Source organism: Eleutherodactylus coqui, chromosome 7 (assembly GCF_035609145.1).
Source record: "Eleutherodactylus coqui strain aEleCoq1 chromosome 7, aEleCoq1.hap1, whole genome shotgun sequence".
NCBI lineage: Eukaryota > Metazoa > Chordata > Amphibia > Anura > Eleutherodactylidae > Eleutherodactylus > Eleutherodactylus coqui.
Genome location: NC_089843.1, coordinates 222,375,783 through 222,398,827, shown reverse-complemented (window position 1 = coordinate 222,398,827; position 23,045 = coordinate 222,375,783).

The following is a 23,045-nucleotide window of genomic DNA, read 5'->3' as shown; positions in this document are numbered from 1 at the left end:
TTAAGTGCATTTTCAACCCCATAGGCCGGTGTCACATGGCGCATGTGCATATACACAGTGGGCGTTGCGTATTAGTCCGATCGGTGCTATTTTCATGAGCGAATGTGCAGAAAAATAGAGCATGTGCAAAAGGTGTGCAAAAACATTGGTGTGACGCGGGAACATGGGACATAACTCATTTTAGCCTTAAGAAGCAGTAATTCATTTCCCCTTTTGTGCTGCAGCGGCCGTGACTGTCTTTTCATCAAGGTAGCTGTATAAGACCTCGAGTCTTGCAGGATGAATCCTAGATTTTGCAAGCAGCCATGTAATGAGGCCGGGCTGCGCCTAAACCGGCATCTAACCTCTGACTGTTAATCCATATAATGCTGCTGTAATCTGTCTCCTAAATTACGTGGATGTCGTTCCCGTGAGATAGCACTTCAATATTTATTTGGTTATTGATTCATTACATTGATGGGGGCGCTTCCATGTACAAGAGACCCTTCATACAAATTGTAAAAACTGCTATTTTGGTTAATTCAGTCCTTGAAGCCATGTGCCGTTGTGATTCTGCATCTTGTAAGATGCCACATCTGCTCATGTGTATCAGGAGCCCTTCATTCTACACCTGCATACAGGCTCGAAAATGAATGGAAATGAGAGCAAACGGAATAAAGGAAATACACAAGTAGATTTGTTGCAGAAATGTCTGTAACTGAAAATCAAATCCATTCCTCTGTATGAGGTCCTAGGCATCCGCTACGTCTAGAAGAAAGCAGGTTTCATCACCAACACAGAAGGGGGTTCTTTACTGTAAGAGCAGTGAGACTGTGGAACTCTCTGCCTGAGGACGTGGTGTTGGCAGAATCCATAGAGGAGTTTAAGAGGGACTAGATGTCTTTCTCGAGCGGAAGGATATTACAGGTTATAGACATTAGGTGACCAGCGGGGTTGTAGTTCCGGGTCTTGGAGTCAGGTAGGAACTGTCAGATGTTGATTCGGGGATTATTCTGATTGCCATTATGGAGTCAGGAAGGAATTTTTCCCCCAAATTGGCTAATTGGCTTCTGCCTCTTGGGGGGGTTTGCCTTCCTCTGGATCAACAAGGGGTGGGGGTTAAAACAGGCTGAACTAGATGGACGTTGCCTTCATTCAGCCCAACATACTATGTACTATGAGATTGTTTAGACAGCAAACATGGATTTCTGCAAGCCTCGTGCTAATGAATGGTACAGGTGCAGTAATTTCTGCAAAAACATTGGTTGCATGTGAATATACCATTAGAATACCCCAAAAAATGGCACCCCCATGCATTTGGTAATGTATATGCTTATGGTACAAGTGCAAATCCATGCAGGTCAGGCACTATTCTTGTAGAGCTAGAAATGAGCGTGCCAACAAGTATTATCATTTCCATCAGATTAATTATCCCTAAACTCGTCCTCCGGCCTTTCTTTGAGCTGTTAGACCTAGAAGAGTTATAAAAGAGCAATACGTGTAATTATTCCTCTGGATACATTTATGTGAGTTTCATAGGTTTCCAATTAAACAAAGTCATAAAAATGTTATTATTTAAAGCAGTTTAGTAGCTCAGTGCTCAGATACCGGCATATCTCCTACCTGAGCGCTCCATGCATCTCTTGCCATACCAGCAACAGCCACTACTCTGGTAAGCATGGCAATGCATTTCTCCTTAGGACCTATTATACTGAGTTTATAGCTCTTTCTTTCTTTCTTTCTTTCTTTTTGTCTTTCTATTTTTCTTTTTCTCCTATTCTTTTCTCTCTTTTTCCCTTTCTTTTCTTTTTCTTGCTTATCTCTTTTTTTTCTTTTTCTTTGTTTCTCTCTCTCTATTTCTTTTCTTTTCTTTCTCTTTTTATCTTTCTCTTTTACTCTTTCTTTTCTCTTTCTTGTTTTCTTTCCTTTTTCTCTCTTTTTCATTTTTCACTTTTTCTCTTTCCTTCTTTCTTTCTTTTTTTTTTTGCTTTGGCTCCCTGCTATGGGGAATTAACCCATAGCCCCGCTCTGTCTCTCCCTGTTATGGATTAATCCCCCATAGCCCCGATCTCTCTCCCTCCTATGGGGAATTAACCCATAGCCCCACTCTGTCTCTCCCTGCTCTAAGGATCCCCAAAGGATATCCCCATAGCGCAGAGAGAGGGGGTGAGGCTAGAGAGAGGGGCAGGACTATAGGGCTTTTCACAGAGATTTCCTATAACAAATATAAAGTTGGTGGGGCTAGAGGGTGGATCCCTCTCGCTCTGCCCCCTCCTCCCACGCTCTCAGGGAAGCCCTGTAACCCCTCTCTCTCCCCGCTATAGGGAAAGGATGTAAAGTGAATTATCTAATCTCCCCTTCATCTCCAAACTATTGGAATGCCTGGTTTACTCCCGCCTTGTAAGCTACCTATCAGAGAACTCTCTTCTCGACCCCCTACAGTCTGGCTTCTGACCCCTACACTCGAGAGAAACTGCCCTTACAAGTGTGTCCAACTACCTCCTGACAGCCAAATCGAGGGGCGATTACTCCCTACTGATCCTCCTTGACCTCTCCGCAGCATTCGACACTGTTGACCACAAACTCCTCCTCAGTATGCTTTGCTCCATCGGCCTAAAGGACACTGCTCTCTCCTGGTTCTCCTCCTACCTATCTGACCGCTCCTTCAGCGTCTCCTTTGCTGGCTCTACCTCCCCTCCTCTTCCCCTTGCTGTTGGGATCCCCCAAGGCTCAGTCCTCAGCCCCCTCCTCTTCTCCATCTACACAGCCCCTGTTGGACAGACCATCAGGAGATTTGGCCTCCAATACCACCTCTATGCTGATGACACCCAGCTATACACCTCCTTCTGTGACATCTCTGCACCTTTCCTCCAAAACATCACTGACTGTCTGTCCGCTGTCTCTAACACTATGTCCTCCCTCTACCTAAAACTAAACCTGTCTAAAACTGATCTACTGGTGTTTCCACCCTCCCCTAACCGACCTCATCCTGACATCTCCATCTCAGTGTGTGGCGCCACCATAACTCCTAGACAACATGCCTGCTGCCTTGGGGTCATATTCGACTCCCATCTCTCCTTCACCCCCTACATCCAATCTCTGGACCGAACATGTCAGCTGCACCTCAAGAACATCGCAAGAATCCGCTCTTTTCTCACCGTGGACACGCTGAAAACGCTTACTGTTGCCCTCATCCACTCCAGCCTTGATTATTGCAACTCATTGCTGACCGGCCTCCGTGCACCAGACTCTACCCTCTCCAATCCATCCTGAATGCAGCAGCCAGGCTCATCTTCCTGTCCAGCCGCTACTCGGACGCCTCTGCTCTGTGCCAGTCACTGCACCGGCTGCCCGTTACATACAGAATTCAATTTAAATTCACTACCTTCATCCATAAAGCCCTCCACAGCGCAGCGCCCCCTATATTGCCTCCCTCATCTCAATCCATCACCCAGCCTGTGCCCTCTGCTCTACTTACAAAACCAGACTGAGCGCCCCTTTAATTCGAACCTCTCATTCCCGCCTCCAAGACTTCTCCAGAGCAGCACCAGTCCACAGGAATGTGCTACCAAAGGATACCAGGGCAATCCAGGACTCGCAGAACTTTAGGCATGCTCTAAAAACGCACCTCTTCAGGGAGGCATACCGCATTCCCTAAACAAACCCCTCTGTACCCCCCTGATAACATGCTCCCTGACCTACTGACTGCAATCCCTGCTAGCCATCATAAACCGCTCCTGCAGTCATACCAATTCTGCCGTCACACGGCTGAACGTCTGACCATTGTTTATGTGTATAGCATCCCTCACTCTCCACCCCGCCATACCGTGCACATCTCCAGCCCACCATACTGTGCACATCTCCAGCCCCTTTACCTTCTGTATCACCCCATTACTTGTAATATTTAAGCTCGTTGGAGCAGGACCCGCACCCCTATTGTCTCCATCAGCTGATTACTATGTAACCGCGGTTCTGTAATGTTTGTACCTTTGTCTTTCTGTATCCCCTGTCTATGTAAGAGCTGCGGAATATGTTGGCGCTATACAAATACAGATTATTATTATTATCCAACCAAACGTTCCCCAGTCACACCCTTTTTCTACTATCTTTCCCACCAAGTGTTAAGTCCATTCAACATCTGGAATCCTGGTAATTTATACACAGTATGAATAAGGCAATTCAATCATTCACACAGGTTAATGGAACAGTGGATCGCAAGATACTTCCCACAGTTCAAACAAAGTAGCAAAAAGTTAACCTTCCACACCTTGGCAGAACTCAGATGGGATCTGCAAATACCAATGCCCAGGCTCAATCTTGGAAAATGTCTCAATGAGAGTTTGCACCCAGCTGTGCGAGCCCCACAAATATCCCTAGTGTTCAACTCACCAGTGCTCAAGTCCTCACTATGCTACAGGACACCTGCAAGCTAACTTACAAGTCCCTGTTAGTGTGCATACCTTTCTCTTTTACTAAGGCCAGCCTCACTTACAAACCTCTGCCAACATACTTTCAGAGGTTCCACTTGGTCTGCATCTGTGACTACGTGGCACTGTCCCACTGGCTCTCTTTAATTCCTAGAGAGATCCCTCTGGGCTGTCCATGCCAACCATCTCTTTGTGGAGGGGGTGGGGCTTAATGCACTGACTTGACTGGGTGCAAGGCCTTGCTCAGAGTATCTTTCCAGCACTTCTTTTACTGTTTGCCTCTTCCCCTGCCCAGCCATGTCACAGTCAGGGAGCAGGGCTTAATCCCAGGGCTCATAGCACACTGTCTTCAATAATGAAAAGGGGCCAGAAGCACAAGAGCTCTGAGAAGTAAGATGTGAGAATGTCACAAAAAGGTGCAATTTTTGACTGAGGAGAGGGAGAGAATTCTGGATGAAAGTGGCCTCTTTAGAGAAAAATTCAAGTATAATGAGAGATTAGTGGTAATAGCAACGAGAGCAGCTAGGAGTCAGGGGAGTTGTAGTAACCAGGGTAGAGCTGTGCAGAAGTGACAGCTCTGAAGTTCAGAATGATCCGGATGGTTTGGTGCCATCCTCTGCAGTTGTCTGGGCTGTTTCTGGGGATCTTCTGTTACAGCGGGTCGGTTTGCCACCCACCTCAGAAGAGTCTGATGAAGAGAGATGTGAGGGCAATGCAGCAGGGTCTCTGGTAGTGTGACAGACCCAATTGTCCGAAGTGATGACATGCCAGGGGAGGATGAGACAAAGTAAAAAGGAGAAAGCATTTAAGTACAATTAAAGTATGTTTATTTGCCACTGCCAAGGTATCCTGGTCGGACTGTTAAAGGGGTTGTCTCGAGGAAGCAGTGAATTATTTTTTTTGCCCAGTCCCCCCCATTAAGTACACATTACTAAGCCCCCCTGTAAATGACATTTCTAGCTGGTTCGTACTTACCGTTCCAGCGTTTCAGCAACTTATAAAAGTTTCCCCAAGATGGCCGCCAGCTCTTTTCCCGTCGCTCGCTGCAGCCCGACGTGCGCGCTCCCGAGACGCTGCCAGCTGTGTCTCCATGGCAACCAGACGCCCCGCAGCCGCCGACCAGTCACCCACCGCCAGGCAGCAGGTAACCGGCGCAGCGACAGCCCCCCCCCGGCCCAGCGCTAGTTCCCCCGGCCTAGCGACAGCCCCCCCCGGCCCAGCGACAGCCCCCCCCCGGCCCAGCGCTAGTTCCCTCGGCGCAGCGACAGCCCCCCCCCCGGCCCAGCGACAGCCCCCCCCCCGGCCCAGCGCTAGTTCCCACGGCGCAGCGACAGCCCCCCCCGGCCCAGCAACAGCCCCCCCCGGCCCAGCGCTAGTTCCCCCGGCGCAGCAACAGCCCCCCCATCGCAGCGGCAGCCCCCCCCCCGGCGCAGCCCGGCGCAGCGGCAGCCCCCCCGGCCCATGACTTACCAGGACAGCTGGACGGCGGGACAGCTGGGCGGCTTCTCCGGACAGCTCGGCAGCTCTGCACCTTCCTCTAACAGAGGAAGGTACAGAATGGCCGCTCCAGCGCGCTCCCGAGCAGTGACAGCTCGTCTGCGCATGCGCAGAAGAGCTGTAGCGGGGAGCACACTGAAGCGGCTCGTGCTGAATGGAGAAGACCGGACTGCGCAAGCGCGTCTAAAAAAGCAAGCTGCCGGCGAATTTAGACGGCACCATGGAGACGAGGACGCTAGCAACGGAGCAGGTAAGTGAATAACTTCTGTATGGCTCATATTTAATGCACGATGTACATTACAAAGTGCATTAATATGGCCATACGGAAGTGTATAACCCCACTTGGTTTCGCGAGACCACCCCTTTAAGTTTGGTCAGGATGTCGTTCCTAGGTTCTCAGGCTCTGAAGATATCTAATAACCACTTCCCCGTTTTGGTGGGCCGAAGGGATACGGGGGTTAGAAATTCAGTCAAGGCCAGTACAGGTGAACGTATGGGGGGAAAGGAAAAGAAGTGGAAGGTTTTAGAACAACTTCACAGAGGCAGAGAAGGTCCAAAAATGGGGTTTAGAGCTTACTCGTTTGGACCGACAGACTAATAAAACTAAAAATTAACTTTTATTCATTCAATTAAAATACTATGAATAGACAAACAAACAGACATAGAGATCAGGGGGTTATATGCAGATATTTCCCCTCAACAAATAAGTTTGGATGAAAGCTGGATTATACATCCAGATATGTGTTACTAGTAGAGATGAGCGAGCGTACTCGTCCGAGCTTGATGCTCGTTCGAGTATTAGCGTGTTCGAGATGCTCGTTACTAGAGGCGAGCACCACGCGATGTTCGAATTACTTTCACTTTCATCTCTGGGACGTTAGCGCGCTTTTCTGGGCAATAGAAAGACAGGGAAGGCATTACAACTTCCCCCTGCGACGTTCAAGCCCTATACCCCCCCCCTGCATTGAGTGGCTGGCGAGATCAGGTGTCACCCGAGTATATAAATCGGCCCCTCCCGCGGCTCGCCACAGATGCATGCTGACAGAGATCAGGGACAGTGCTGCTGCTGCTATAGGGAGAGTGTTAGGTGTAATATTAGGCTTCAAGAACCCCAACGGTCCTTCTTAGGGCCACATCTGACCATGTGCAGAACTGTTGAGGCTGCTTTTAGCAGTGTTGCACATTTTTTTTTTTTTGGATATCGGCCATGCAGAGCATTGCGTCCTCAGTCTGCAGTGATTTTACATAGTATAGGGCCAGTAATGGTGAGGCAGGGACAGTGGAAAAGGTGAAAGAGATATACTGTGTATATAGGCAGTGGGCTTTTCCAAAAAAATTGGGGAAAAATACTATCTTTGGGCTGCCTGTGACCGTCTTGAGTGTACTGCGTCTCTGCTGGGGGTAGTAGTCCTAATTAATACGCAGCTAAGTGTTACAGCAGGCTTGCGCAAAATTCTTTCCTGGCTCTGCGTTGCCCGTTACATCACCGCCGTCATCCCGTCCAGAGGGAAACAGTCTGCAGTAATTTTACATAGTATAGGGCCAGTACTGGTGAGGCAGGGACAGTGGAAAAGGTGAAAGAGATATACTGTCTATATAGGCAGTGGGATTTTTCAAAAAAATTTGGGGAAAAAATATATATTTGGGCTGCCTGTGACCGTCCTCAGTGTACTGCGTGTCTGCTGGGGGTAGTAGTCCTAATTAATACGCAGCTAAGTGTTACAGCAGGCTTGCGCAAAATGCTTTCCTGGCTCTGCGTTGCCCGTTACATCACCGCCGTCATCCTGTCCAGAGGGAAACAGTATACATATATACGCTGCCTACAGTATCTGTCTGCTGTCTCAGCTCAGCCTTTAAAAAAATCGAAGCAAAATATTTAAGGCCTACTAGTGGCCTTTGGACACTTGACTGCTTCTGCGCTGTGAATTCCACTAGCTGAGTCATACGCACCTACGTCTCACTACAGGCTTGCGCAAAATTCTTTCCTGGCTCTGCTGTGCGTTCCATAAGCAAAGTCAGCCTCCAACCACAGGCCAATAAGCGGCACATTTAATTACAGTGTTCTGTTTCTGCACTACTGGTAATACACCATGCTGAGGGGTAGGGGTAGGCCTAGAGGACGTGGACGCGGGCGAGGACGCGGAGGCCCAAGTCAGGGTGTGGGCACAGGCCGAGCTCCTGATCCAGGTGTATCGCAGCCGACTGCTGCGGGATTAGGAGAGAGGCACGTTTCTGGCGTCCGAAGATTAATCTCACAATTAATGGCTCCACACGGTAGACCTTTATTAGAAAATGAGCAGTGTGAGCAGGTCCTGTCGTGGATGGCAGAAAGTGCATCCAGCAATCTATCGACCACCCAGAGTTCTACGCCGTCCACTGCTGCAACTCTGAATCCTCTGGCTGCTGCTCCTTTCTCCCAGCCTCCTCACTCCATTACAATGACACATTCTGAGGAGCAGGCAGACTCCCAGGAACTGTTCTCGGGCCCCTGCCCAGAATGGGCAGCAATGGTTCCCATCCCACCGGAGGAGTTTGTCGTGACCGATGCCCAACCTTTGGAAAGTTCACGGGGTCCGGGGGATGAGGCTGGGGACTGTCTCAAGAGCTTTCAGTGGGTGAGGAGGACAACGACGATGAGACACAGTTGTCTATCACTCAGGTAGTAGTAATTGCAGTAAGTCCGAGGGAGGAGCGCACAGAGGATTCGGAGGAAGAGCAGCAGGACGATGAGGTGACTGACCCCACCTGGTTTACTAAGCCTACTGAGGACAGGTCTTCAGAGGGGGAGGCAAGTGCAGCAGCAGGGCAGGTTGGAAGAGGCAGTGCGGTGGCCAGGGGTAGAGGCAGGGCCAGACCGAATAATCCACTAACTGTTTCCCAAAGCGCCCCCTCACACCATGCCACCCTGCAGAGGCCGAGGTGCTCAAAGGTCTGGCAGTTTTTCACTGAGAGTGCAGACAACCGACGAACAGTGGTGTGCAACCTTTGTCGCGCCAAGATCAGCCGGGGAGCCACCACCACCAGCCTCACCACCACCAGCATGCGCAGACATATGATGGCCAAGCACCCCACAAGGTGAGACGAAGGCCGTTCACCGCCTCCGGTTTGCACCACTGCCTCTCCCCCTGTGCCCCAACCTGCCACTGAGATCCAACCCCCCTCTCAGGACACAGGCACTACCGTCTCCCGGCCTGCACCCACACCCTGACCACCGCTGTCCTCGGCCCCATCCAGCAATGTCTCTCAGCGCACCGTCCAGCCGTCGCTAGCGCAAGTGTTTGAGCGCAAACGCAAGTACGCCGCCACGCACCCGCACGCTCAAGCGTTAAACGTGCACATAACCAAATTGATCAGCCTGGAGATGCTGCCGTATAGGGTTGTGGAAACGGAGGCTTTCAAAAGCATGATGGCGGTGGCGGCCCTGCGCTACACGGTTCCCAGTCGCCACTACTTTTCCCGATGTGCCGTCCCAGCCCTGCACGACCACGTCTCCCGCAACATTGTACGCGCCCTCACCAACACGGTTACTGCCAAGGTCCACTTAACAACAGACACGTGGACAAGCACAGACGGGCAGGGCCACTATATCTCTCTGATGGCACATTGGGTGAATTTAGTGGAGGCTGGGACCGAGTCAGAGCCTGGGACCGCTCACGTCCTACCCACCCCCAGAATTGCGGGCCCCAGCTCGGTGGTGGTATCTGCGGCGGTGTATGCTTCCTCCACTAAACCACCCTCCTCCTCCTCCTCCTACGCAACCTCTGTCTCGCAATCAAGATGTGTCAGCAGCAGCACGTCGCCAGCAGTCGGTGTCGCGCGGCGTGGCACCACAGCGGTGGCCAAGCGTCAGCAGGCCGTGCTGAAACTACTCAGCTTAGGAGAGAAGAGGCACACGGCCCACGAACTGCTGCAGGGTCTGACAGAGCAGACCGACCGCTGGCTTTCCCCGCTGAGCCTCCAACCGGGCATGGTCGTGTGTGACAACGGCCGTAACCTGGTTGCGGCTCTGCAGCTCGGCAGCCTCACGCACGTGCCATGCCTGGCCCACGTCTTTAATTTGGTGGTTCAGCGCTTTCTGAAAAGCTACCCATGCTTGTCAGACCTGCTCGGAAAGGTGCGCCGGCTCTGCGCACATTTCCGCAAGTCCCACACGGACGCTGCCACCCTGCGCACCCTGCAACATCACTTTAAGCTGCCAGTGCACCGACTGCTGTGCGACGTGCCCACACGGTGGAACTCTATGCTCCACATGTTGGCCAGGCTCTATGAGCAGCGTAGAGCTATAGTGGAATACCAACTCCAACATGGGCGGCGTAGTGGGAGTCAGCCTCAATTCTTTACAGAAGAGTGGGCCTGGTTGGCAGACATCTACCAGGTCCTTGGAAACTTTGAGGAGTCTACCCAGATGGTGAGCGGCGATGCTGCAATCATTAGCATCACCATTCCTCTGCTATGCCTCTTGAGAAGTTCCCTGCAAAGCATAAAGGCAGACGCTTTGCGCTCGGAAACGGAGGCGGGGGAAGACAGTATGTCGCTGGATAGTAAGAGCACCCTCATGTCTATATCTCAGCACGTTGAGGAGGAGGGGGAGGAGCATGAGGAGGAGGGGGAAGAGACAGCTTGGCCCACTGCTGAGGGTACCCATGCTGCTTGCCTGTCATCCTTTCAGCGTGTATGGCCTGAGGAGGAGGAGGAGGAGGAGGAGGAGGATCCTGAAAGTGATCTTCCTAGTGAGGACAGCCATGTGTTGCGTACAGGTACCCTGGCACACATGGCTGACTTCATGTTAGGATGCCTTTCTCGTGACCCTCGCGTTACACGCATTCTGGCCACGACGGATTACTGGGTGTACACACTGCTCGACCCACGGTATAAGGAGAACCTTTCCACTCTCATACCCAAAGAGGAAAGGGGTTCGAGAGTGATGCTATACCACAGGACCCTGGCGGACAAGTTGATGGTAAAATTCCCATCCGACAGCACTAGTGGCCGAAGGCGCAGTTCCGAGGCCCAGGTAGCAGGGGAGGCGCGGAGATCAGGCAGCATGTACAGCACAGGCAGGGGAACACTCTCTAAGGCCTTTGACAGCTTTCTGGCTCCCCAGCAAGACTGTGTCACCGCTCCCCAGTCACGGCTGAGTCGGCGGGAGCACTGTAAAAGGATGGTGAGGGAGTACGTAGCCGATCGCACGACCGTCCTCGGTGACGCCTCTGCCCCCTACAACTACTGGGTGTCGAAGCTGGACACGTGGCCTGAACTCACGCTGTATGCCCTGGAGGTGCTTGCTTGTCCTGCGGCTAGCGTCTTGTCAGAGAGGGTGTTTAGTGCGGCTGGGGGAATCATCACGGATAAGCGTACCCGCCTGTCAACCGACAGTGCCGACAGGCTTACAGTCATCAAGATGAACAAAGCCTGGATTTCCCCAGACTTCTCTTCTTCACCAGCGGACAGCAGCGATACCTAAGCAATACGTAGGCTGCACCCGCGGATGGAAGCTACGTTCTCTATCACCATCCAAAACGTGGACCTTTTAGCTTCATCAATCTGTGTATTATCTTCATCCTGCTCCTCCTCCTGAAACCTCACGTAATCACGCTGAACGGGCAACTTTTCTTAGGGCCACAAGGCTCACTCATATAATTTTTGTAAACAATTTTTATACGTTTCAATGCTCATTAAAGTGTTGAAACTTGCACCTGAACCAATTTTTATTTTAACTGGGCTGCCTCCAGGCCTAGTTACAAATTAAGCCACATTAACCAAAGCGATTAATGGGTTTCACCTGCCCTCTTGGTTGGGCATGGGCAATTTTTCTGAGGTACATTAGTACTGTTGGTACACCAATTTTTTGGGGCCCTCGCCTACAGTATAATCCAATTAATTTTTTGCCCACCTGCATTAAACATGACGTTACCTCAGCTGTGATGGGCACTGCAATGGGATATATTTATGTACCGCCGGTGGCTTCCTGGCACCCACCCATGCTGTGGGTCCACAGGGAGTTGTAACTGCATGTGTCCACTTCTAAAGAACCCCAGTCTGACTGGGGCATGCAGTGTGGGCCGAAGCCCACCTGCATTAAATCTGACGTTAGCTTTGCTGTCCAGGGCACTGCAATGGGATATATTTATGTACCGCCGGTGGGTTCCAGGGAGCCACCCATGCTGTGGGTCCACACGGACTTCACAATAGGGAGTTGTACCTGCCTGTGTCTATGAATTAAAAACCCTGGTCAGGTTGGGGCATGCAGTGTGGGCCGAAGCCCACCTGCATTTAATCTGACGTTAGCTCTGCTGTCCAGGGCACTGCAATGGGATACATTTATGTACCGCCGGTGGGTTCCAGGGAGCCACCCATGCTGTGGGTGCACACGGAATTCCCATTGCGGAGTTGTACCTGCCTGTGACTATTTATAAAAAACCCCGGTCTGACTGGGGCATGCAGACACCTTGACAGAATGAATAGTGTGTGGCACATAGGTTCCCCATTGCTATGCCCACGTGTGCAGCTCCAGATGGAGGTGGCACAGGATTATATTTCTCATTGCTTCTGTACAGCATTGTGGGCTATCGCCCCGCCCCTTTTAAAGAGGGTCACTGCCTAGCCGTGCCAACTCTCTGCAGTGTGTGCCTGCGGTTCCTCCTCATGGCAGACGCACTTATAAATAGACATGAGGGTGGTGTGGCTATGAGGCCAGCGTGTGGCATGAGTGCAGCTGAAGGCTGCACAGGGCACTTTGGTGTGTGCTGTGGACACTGCGTCGTGCAGGGGGGGGTTGGGCAGCATGTAACCCAGGAGAAGTGGCAGTGGAGTGTCATGCAGGCAGTGATTGTGCTTTGTTGGAGGTAGTGTGGTGCTTAGCTAAGGGATGCATTGCTAATGAGGGCTTTTCAGAAGTAAAAATTGTTGGGGGGGGGCACTCTTGCCGCTATTGTGGCTTAATAGTGGGACCTGGGAACTCGAGATGCAGCCCAACATGTAGCCCCTCGCCTGCCCTATCCGTTTCTGTGTCGTTCCCATCTCTTTCTTGAATTGCCCAGATTTTTACAAATGGAAACCTTAGCGAGCATCGGCGATATACAAAAATGCTCGGGTCACCCATTGACTTCAATGGGGTTCGTTACTCGAAACAAACCCTCGAGCATCGCAAAATTTTCGTCCCGAGTAACGAGCACCCGAGCATTTTGGTGCTCGCTCATCTCTAGTTACTAGCAATCCGAATTTGTATACACAGAAAAGTGCCACCCGTTGGAAGGACAGTCGTAGCCTATTCTTCTGACCAACGACGCGGTTTAAATTATCAAGTCAGAAACGCATACACACAAATTTAAAAAAAAATAAAAATCCCTTTTTCCTGGCACAATGTTAGATTGGGGGGGGGGGGGGGGACTCACAGAATTGGTACCATTGCAATCTTAATGACCTGTGCAGGAGAAATGTAGTATTACAGGACAGCACAAGGTTTGTAACAACAGGAGCAGCGCTTAGTGAGCAGCTCTCCATTCTGGGTCATAGAAGGGGGCCCAAATGGGAGACCAATATGGACAGGGGCTGTGATGTTTGTACAGCCCCTTTAAGGCTAAAATTAGCTTTATCATTAAAGGTTTAAAATGTACCTAACCCCTTAAAGGGGTTGTCCCGCGGCAGCAAGTGGGTCTATACACTTCTGTATGGCCATATTAATGCACTTTGTAATGTACATCGTGCATTAAATATGAGCCATACAGAAGTTATTCACTTACCTGCTCCGTTGCTAGCGTCCTCGTCTCCATGGCTCCGTCTAAATTCGCTGGCAGCTTGCTTTTTTAGACGCGCTTGCGCAGTCCGGTCTTCTCCTTTCAGCACGAGCCGCTTCAGTGTGCTCCCCACTACAGCTCTTCTGCGCATGCGCAGACGAGCTGTCACTGCTCGGGAGCGCGCTGGAGCGGCCATTCTGTACCATCCTCTGTTAGAGGAAGGTGCAGAGCCGCCCAGCTGTCCCGCCGTCCTGTCGTCCCGCCGCCCAGGTAAGTGATGGGCCGGGGGGGCTGCCGCTGTGCCGGAGGGGGGCTGCGCCGGGGGGGCTGTCGCTGTGCCGGGGGGGGCTGCTTCGGGGGGGGGGCTGCGCCGGGTGGGGCTGTCGCTGTGATGGGGGGGCTGCCGCTGTGATGGGAGGGTTGCCGCTGTGATGGGGGGTCTGTCGCTGTGATGGGGGGGCTGTCGCTGTGCCGGGGGGGGCTGCCGCTGTGATGGGGGGGCTGCCGCTGTGATGGGAGGGTTGCCGCTGTGATGGGGGGTCTGTCGCTGTGATGGGGGGGCTGTCGCTGTGCCGGGGGGGCTGCCGCTGTGATGGGGGGGCTGCCGCTGTGATGGGGGGGCTGTCGCTGTGATGGGGGGGCTGTTGCTGTGTCGGGGGGGGGGCTGCCACTGTGATGGGGGGGCTGTCGCTGTGATGGGGGGGCTGTCGCTGTGATGGGGGGGCTGCCGCTGTGATGGGGGGGCTGTCGCTGTGATGGGGGGGCTGCCGCTGTGCCGGGGGGGGCTGCCGCTGTTCCGGGGGGGGGAGCTGCGCCGGTTACCTGCTGCCTGGCGGTGGGTGACTGTGTGCCGTGGTCGGCCGCGTTCAATCCAGGGGTCCGGTCGGCGGCTGCGGGGCGTCTGGTTGTCAGGGAGACACAGCTGGTAGCGTCTCGGGAGCGCGCACGTCGGGCTACAGCAAGCGATGGGAAAAGAGCTGGCGGCCATCTTGGGAAACTTTTTATAAGTTGCTGAAACGCTGGAACTGTAAGTACAAACCAGCTAGAAAAGTCATTTACAGGGGGGCTTAGTAATGTATGCTTAATAAGGGGGACTGGGCAAAAAAAAAATTCACTGCTTCCTCGAGACAACCCCTTTAATGACAAAGCCAAATTTTAGAAATCTGACATGTGTACTTTAACATAGAATAACTCCGTAAAGGTTTTGCATATCCCAGTGATTCTGACATTGTTTTTTCGCCACATGTTGTACTTTATTTAGGTGGTAAAAATAGACTGATAGAATTTGAGTAGATTTATTAATAGCGCCAAAACTGGGAAAATGTTGAAAAAAAATTGTCATTGTTTCAAATTTGCAATTGCAATATCTCAAATATGTGCAAACATGCTGTACAAATTTTTGATAAGACATATATATTTCCATCTGTTTACTTTATTTTGGACGCACATTTGAAAAACTTTTTTAACCATTTAGAAGACGTACAAATTTAACATTGATTATTAACATTTTGAGGAACACTTTATTTTCCTACACCAAGCCAAGATTGTAAAGGCTCATAGGTGTCAGAATGATAGATCCCCCCACAAATGACCCCATTTTAAAAACGACACCCCTTAATGTATTCACTGAGGGGGTCAGGAGGATTTTGACCCCACAGTTTTTTCAGGAGTTAATGCAATTTCGAGGAGAAAAAATAAAATTTCATATTTTTGCAAATACATCATTTTAAAAGCAGATGGTTTTTCTATAATGTACATGAGAATGAGGATTTACTCTGCAAAATAGATACAACGGGGCCCAAAATAAAAGGAGCAGCCGGCGGCTTTCAGAACAGACATTTTGCTTGAAGGCATTTTAGGCCCCATTGCCCCTTTGTAGACCCCTTGAGCGGCCAAAACGACAGAGAACCCGACAAATGTCCCCACTTTGGAAAAATAAGACCCCTTAACGCATTCATCTAGGGGTGTACTGATCATTTTGACCCCACAGTTTTTGAATGAATCTAAGCAAAGCAGAAGGAAAAATGTACGATTTTCATTTTTTCATTGTGTCAATTTAAAAACAGGTTTTTTTTGTACAGTGTACATAGGAATGAAGACTTTGAAGACTTTCACCCCAAAATGGATCCCCCTGCTTGTCCCGTGTTCCTAAACATACCCATTGTGGCCCTAATCTACTTACAGGACACATGGCTTAAATTTACCGGACAGTTCTTGACTTTTGTGCATGTGTCCGCCATTATGCTGACAGGCGCATGCGCTGAAGCTGAGAAAGATCCGCAGATAAAGATTTGATGGAGGGACAAATCTGGGGACATTAGGCATGGAATTTCATCCCTTATGGATACGATCTGTAAGGGGAGATGAAACTAATTTTTTTAACTTTTTTTTTTTACACTTCTTAACTTTATGTGATCCTCATTATCTGATGGATAACGGCGATCATGTGACTGGGAACCATATACAGCGGTCCTCGGTGACATCTCCGTTCACTCGACTATCTTTGACAGCCCGGTACAGGGAGATTTTAAATTTGCCGGGCTCTCTGGCCTTCTGCGCACGCGCCGATGTGATCCATGGGGGCAGCTGAAACTTTAACTTTTTAAAAACTTTTCCGTGATTATCAGTATTCATACGATCACGGGCTGGGGACTGCTCGCCGCAGTCCCCGGTGACATCTCCTGACTCCCGGCTAATCTCAGTAGCCAGGAGGCAGGAAATTTTAAATGTCCCGTGCCAATCTGGTCTTCTGCGCATGTGACTCCACTTTTCCCTTGGTGAGTATGCACAGAAGACAGCGGAGGGTCTGTTCCAGACCACATAATTGGGGACATCGTGCAGGACAGGGGTGAGTAGTTTCAGCCCCCCTCATGGATGAGATTTGTGGGGGAAACTGAAAACCTCCCTTTTTTTAGCTTTTTATTTACTTTAATGCGATCGGCGCTGTCCATTGGCTATCATGATGGGGGGAAGGGTGGGGGTGGGGTGCTGGTTCCCACGGCCCCCATGACAGCTCCAGGTTGTCAGCTATCTCCGAGAACTGACAGAATGGAGCTGTCATGTCCAGAGCCTGCAGGGTTTTAATTCCTGCAGGGAGCATGTTTTTTTCGTCCCAGAGGATTAAAGCCCAGCAAGCAAGGACATAAAAAGGCAATGGGGCCGTCACTACGGGGTTAAGGCACCTGAGCTGCGCTCCCACTGTACTTACTTCAGATGTAAATGCAACATCAATAATAAAGAAGTGATATTTTCTGGAAGATTGTTTCCATTTTAATGTAATTGGGAGTTAAAAATGGAGGATTTATGACTTGACGCTTCTGGTTGGTCTCTTACGTTCTGCATTTGTATTAATCAGTACTGGTCCAAACCGGCGCGCCTCGTAAAACAGAGCTATCCAGAAGGGTTAGAAATGACAGCGTCTGGAGGAATACAATACTGCAGCACATTGCCATCTCAATTCTTAGAAGAGAGCGCCCTCTAGTGGGAAGATGCAAGTATTGTACAATTCTCCCTCAAATTCAGTGTTAATTAGTTCTGGATTAATTACTGTAAATGTAACTTGAACAAATTGTTATTTGAGAACATATTTTGTAAATTGTAAAACTAATAATTAGGTCCAAACTCCCAAAAATGTCAATTAAAAATAAGAAAAACATTAAAAACAGAGGAAAATAGGCAGATAAGTAAGACAAATAGGAGTCTACATCTGTCAGAAGATAGTGAGGCTGTATCATTAAGATGCTGGCAGCTATGGGGATAAGGAAAGGGATACTAGGAGGTCCAAATTACTTAAAGGGGTTGTCCCGCGGCAGCAAGTGGGTCTATACACTTCTGTATGGCCATATTAATGCACTTTGTAATATACATCGTGCATTAAATATGAGCCATACAGAAGTTATTCACTTACCTGTTCCGTTGCTAGCGTCCCCGTCGCCATGGTGCCGTCTAACTTCAGCGTCTAATCGCCCGATTAGACGCACTTGCGCAGATGGGTCTTTTCCCTTCGGCTCGGCAGCAGCGGCATTCTGGCTCCGCCCCCTTGTACGTGTCATCGCGTAGCTCCGCCCCGTCACATGTGCCGATTCCAGCCAATCAGGAGGCCATGGAGACGGGGACGCCAGCAACGGAGCAGGTAAGTGTATAACTTCTGTATGGCTCATATTTAATGCACGATGTACATTACAAAGTGCATTAATATGGCCATACAGAAGTGTATAACCCCACTTGCTGCCGCGGGACAACCCCTTTAAGCTGCTTTCACAGGGCGACTATCACCCGGATTCTCATTGGAATCAGCGAGTTGGGGTGATAATCGTCCTGTGGACACGCGGTCGCCGACGGGGCACTGTTGTCACTATAGGGGGATGTTTTTCCTGTAACTGGGGCTCCTATGGATGCGACTGCTATGGTTTCCCCGGCAACAGGGGAAAGGTGTGTAATTTTAAAAAAAATGTCCCCCAGAGGTCTTGACGTCATGGGGGTCATAGATGGTAAAAAAATAGTTACAGAAATAAGTAAAAAAATTATAGAATAAAATTAAAATCTATATATATAAAATTGAATGTCTGTCTGTCTGTCTGTGTGTCTGTCTGTGTGTCTGTCTGTGTGTCTGTCTGTCTGTTTGTCCTTTATGCGCTACTACACCATTCATCCGATCGCCATGAAACTTTGGGAAGTTGTTGAGTACACTCCTGGGAAGATTATAAGCATAGTACATTTATGCTACGATAAATGTCGCGCATGCGAGCATCGTCGACAGTTACGACCCCCCCCCCCACGTAGATCGTTCGATTTCCATCATTGCCACTAATTTTCTCACTTCCCGATGTCGTAGAAACATGAAATTTGGCACGAGCATTGATTATGTCATAAATAGAAAAAGCTAATGGGTCCCAACTCGATTATTCAATTCTAAGCGCAAAAGAATTAGCGTCCAAATTTTACATACGGAATCTAATTCTCTCACTTCCTGATATATATAAATGAATGTCTGTCTGTCTGTCCTTTATGCATTACTACACCATTCATCCAATTGCCACGAAACTTTGGGAAGTTGTTGATTACACTCCTTGGAAGATTACTGGCATAGTACAACTATCCTACGATAGGTGGCGCGTGTGCGAGCATCGTCGACAGTTATGCCCCCCAGACAAAGATCATTTGATTTCCATCTCAAGCACAAAAGCAAAAGGCATTACGAGCAACAGGAGGCGTGTTCAACTACAACATGATGCATCCGCCGAACGCATCACAAGACAATTGCTGGATATTGAGAATGCTGAGGTAACATGAAAGCTGCTCTGTGATTGGTTGTTATATATTATACTGCTGAGGAAACATGAAAGCTGCGCTGTGATTGGTTGTTATATATTATACTGAGGTAACATGAAAGCTGCACTGTTATTGGTTGTTATATATTATACTGCTGAGGTAACATGTAAGCTGTGCTGTGATTGGTTGTTATATATTATACTGCTGAGGTAACATGAAAGCTGTGCTGTGATTGGTTGTTATATATTATACTGCTGAGGTAACATGAAAGCTGTGCTGTGATTGGTTGTTATATATTATACTGCTGAGGTAACATGAAAGCTGCGCTGTGATTGGTTGTTATATATTATACTGAGGTAACATGAAAGCTGTGCTGTGATTGGTTGTTATATATTATACTGAGGTAACATGAAAGCTGCACTGTTATTGGTTGTTATATATTATACTGCTGAGGTAACATGAAAGCTGTGCTGTGATTGGTTGTTATATATTATACTGCTGAGGTAACATGTAAGCTGTGCTGTGATTGGTTGTTATATATTATACTGAGGTAACATGTAAGCTGTGCTGTGATTGGTTGTTATATATTATACCGCTGAGGTAACTTGAAAGCTGCGCTGTGATTGGTTGTTATCTATATATATAAAAACGAATGTATGCATGTATGTCTGTCTTCGCAGCAAAGCGAGATGGGTAAGCTAGTGTATACATAAAAAAGAAAATGACCCGAAGGCGACGCCAACCAAAACCGTCGCTGTACGCACCCTGCAATCCAAAATCATACATATTATATGTCTAAACATCCGAAACAAAATGAGGAACCCGTTCACATACTTTAGTTTAGCATGAATATACGAATTTAAAAAACTAACTATAAAGGTTAAAAAATCTTTTTTTTAAGCTTTTCATCCCCAATAAAACTAAAAAGCAAAAAAAAGTCTGTGAAAAACATTAAAAATCGCCCTGTATGTCACGGAAAAAAACGCAGCAAAAATCATTTTGGTAGCTGAAGGAAAAAAATAGGGCAGTAAAAACACCATATGGGTAAAATCCCTAAAAAGTGTCTGGTCCTTAAGGGGTTAACTCTGGGGGGTATAATTAACCACTTAAGGACATGGCCTATTTTGACGCAGCGATTTTTGGCGGATTTTAATCTCCATTCTTCGAAAGCCATAACTTTTTTACTTTTCTTTCCACATGACCGTATAAAGGCTTGTTTTTTGCGAGACGAGCTGTAGTCTCGGTGCCATTTTGGGGTACATACGGATTTTTTGATCACTTTTATTGTGTTTTTTGAGAGGCAAAATGCTAAAAATTTTCAGGTTTTTTACGCTTTTTGCGGTGCAGAATAAAAAGCATGTGCAACTTATTGTACACGTCATTACGGAAGCGACGATACCAAATGATTTTTTTTTAGCTTTTTTATGCTAATATGAAAGAAAACACCTAAAAAGGTTTTTTTTTACATGTTTTCTTTTTTGCACATTTTTATTATCTTTTTTTTTACACTATTCGAGTCCCTCTGGGGGACTTACACCATAGCACTGATGATCGCTGTGATAAGAAATGGCAGGACTTCTCTCCTGCAATGCCTTATCGTTTACTACAGCGATCATAGGCAATGGCAATACAGGACGTCAGTATCTGGCGTCCTGTTGCTATGGCAACCAGCCGGGCTCTCAGCGATTCTATCGCGAGAGCCCAGCAACTTCACAGAGGGAGCGCACTTCCTCTGTGGACCCTTCCCATGCTGCGATCTACATAGATCGTGGCAGGGAAGGGGTTAACAGCGGGAGGCGCATCTCCAATGCACTCCTGTGGTTGCAGCGGGAGGCCGGCTATCACTGACAGCCGTCTCCCGCTGCTGGATAGTGCAAGATCGCTTATGATCTTGCACTATCCCCAGGACATAAGTTTACGCCCTGTTGCAAGAAGTACCCTGCTGCCAGGACATCAACTTACACCCTGGAGTGGGAAGGGGTTAATCTATTGAAAATGAAATTACTGCCCAAGCTTTTATATGTCCTCCATACCGTATATACCGGCGTATAAGACGACTTTTGAACCCCGAAAAATCTGCTCTGCAGTCGGGGGTTGTCTTATACGCCGGTAAAACAAAAAGAAAAGTGTAAAAAAAAAAAATCATTACTCACCTCCCCCGGCGATCTGTCGCGCTCCGGCAGGATGTCGCTCCCTCCTCGTCCCCGGCGCAGCATTGCTTTCTGAATGCGGGGCTTGAAATCCCCGCCTCCAGAAAGCTAATACACACACCGTCAGCCAGTTACAGCCATTCAATGACAGCATTGAATGGCTGTGATTGGCTGAAGGCGCACGTGTGTTAGCAATCACACCCATTCAATGATGTCATTGAATAGTGTGATTGGCTGAAGCCACGTGTGTTTTAGCCAATCACAGCCATTCAATGATGTCATTGAATAGTGTGATTGGCTGAAGCCACGTGTGTTTTAGCCAATCACAGCCATTCAATGATGTCATGGCTGCCGGCGTGTGTATTAGCTTTCTGGAAGCGGGGATTTCAAGCCCCGCATTCAGAAAGCAATGCTGCGCCGGGGACGAGGAGCGAGCGACATCCTGCCGGAGTGCGACAGAACGCCGGGGGAGGTGAGTAATGAATTTTTTTTTTTCTCCACTGTATACCGGCGTATAAGGTGAAAGTTGGGGGGTCGTCTTATACGCCCCGTCGCCTTATACACCGGTATATACGGTAATTCTCCCATTTTGGTCTCCAAGAGGTTTTTCAATGCCCTCCGTAAGATTGTACTCCTATGGGTGGAAATACATGAAGGGAAAAACAAAATCCTCCTAGGGGTTTTCTATAGACACCAAATATAACAGAAGTTACTGAAAATCTATTACTGAGGCCAATAGATGAAGCAGCCAATCACAAGGAGGTAATTATTATGGGGGACTTTAACTATCTGGATATAAACTGGGAAGCCGAAACCTGCGGATCTCATAACGGTGACAACTTCCTGTCACTTACTAAAGATAATTACCTTACCCAACTTGTACAGGACCGACTAGAGGGACGGCCATTTTAGACTTAATGTTAACCAACAGACCTGACAGAATAACAGGGGTGCAGGTCGGGGGGCACCTGGGAAATAGGGACCATAATATAATAAATTTCAACTTGTTCTTCAAAAGAGAGTTTAATCAGGGAGCTACAAAAATACTAAACTTCAGGAAGGCCAAGTTCCATCAGCTCAGAGACGCTCTTAACCTTATTGGCTGGGACAATGGCCTCAAAAATAGGAATACATAAAAATATCCTAATTACTTACTGTGGGCGGTTCATACTTTACAGGAATAAAAGGTGAGGAATGGGAGAAAACCAGTGTGGCTCCATAAAGATGTAAAAGATGTAAAGTCCTCATATCCAGGGACTCTATAGTGATGAGCTCTGTTCCACTGGACTGGCGCATAGCCAATGTGGTGCCGATATTTAAAAAGAAGCCAAAATGTGACCCTGGAAACTACAGGCCAGTAAGTCTAACTTCTATTGTGAGTAAAATGATGGAAGGGTTTCTAAGAAATGCCATCCTCGAGGACCTCAAGGGAAAGAGCTGAATAACCCTGTATCTCCACGGGTTTATGAGAGATGGCTCCTGTCAAACCAACCTGATCAGCTTCTACTAGCAGGTAAGTTCTACACTGCATCGGGAGTCACTGGATCTTGTGTATTTGGACTCTCCCAAAGCGTTTGATACTGTGCCACATAAAAGGTTGGTATGTAACATGAGAATGCTTGGTCTGGGGGAGAATGTGTGTAAGTGGGTAAGTAACTGGTCAGTGATAGAAAGCAGAGGGGGGTTATAAATGGTACATACTCTGATTGGGTCACTGCTACTAGAGGGGTACCACAAGGGGGCAGTATTAAACGCTAATTTTTTAATATAATGAACTGGTAGAAGGATTGTGCAGTAAGATATGAATATTTGCAGATGATACAAAACTATGTAAAGTAATGAAGAGAGAATGCAAGGCGGTTGCAAGAGGATTTGGATAAGCTGAAGGGCAGAAACGTGCAAATAAGGTTTAACACTGATAAAAGCAAGGTTCTGCACATGGGCAGGAAATACATGTCACCATTACACATTAAATGGGAAACCAC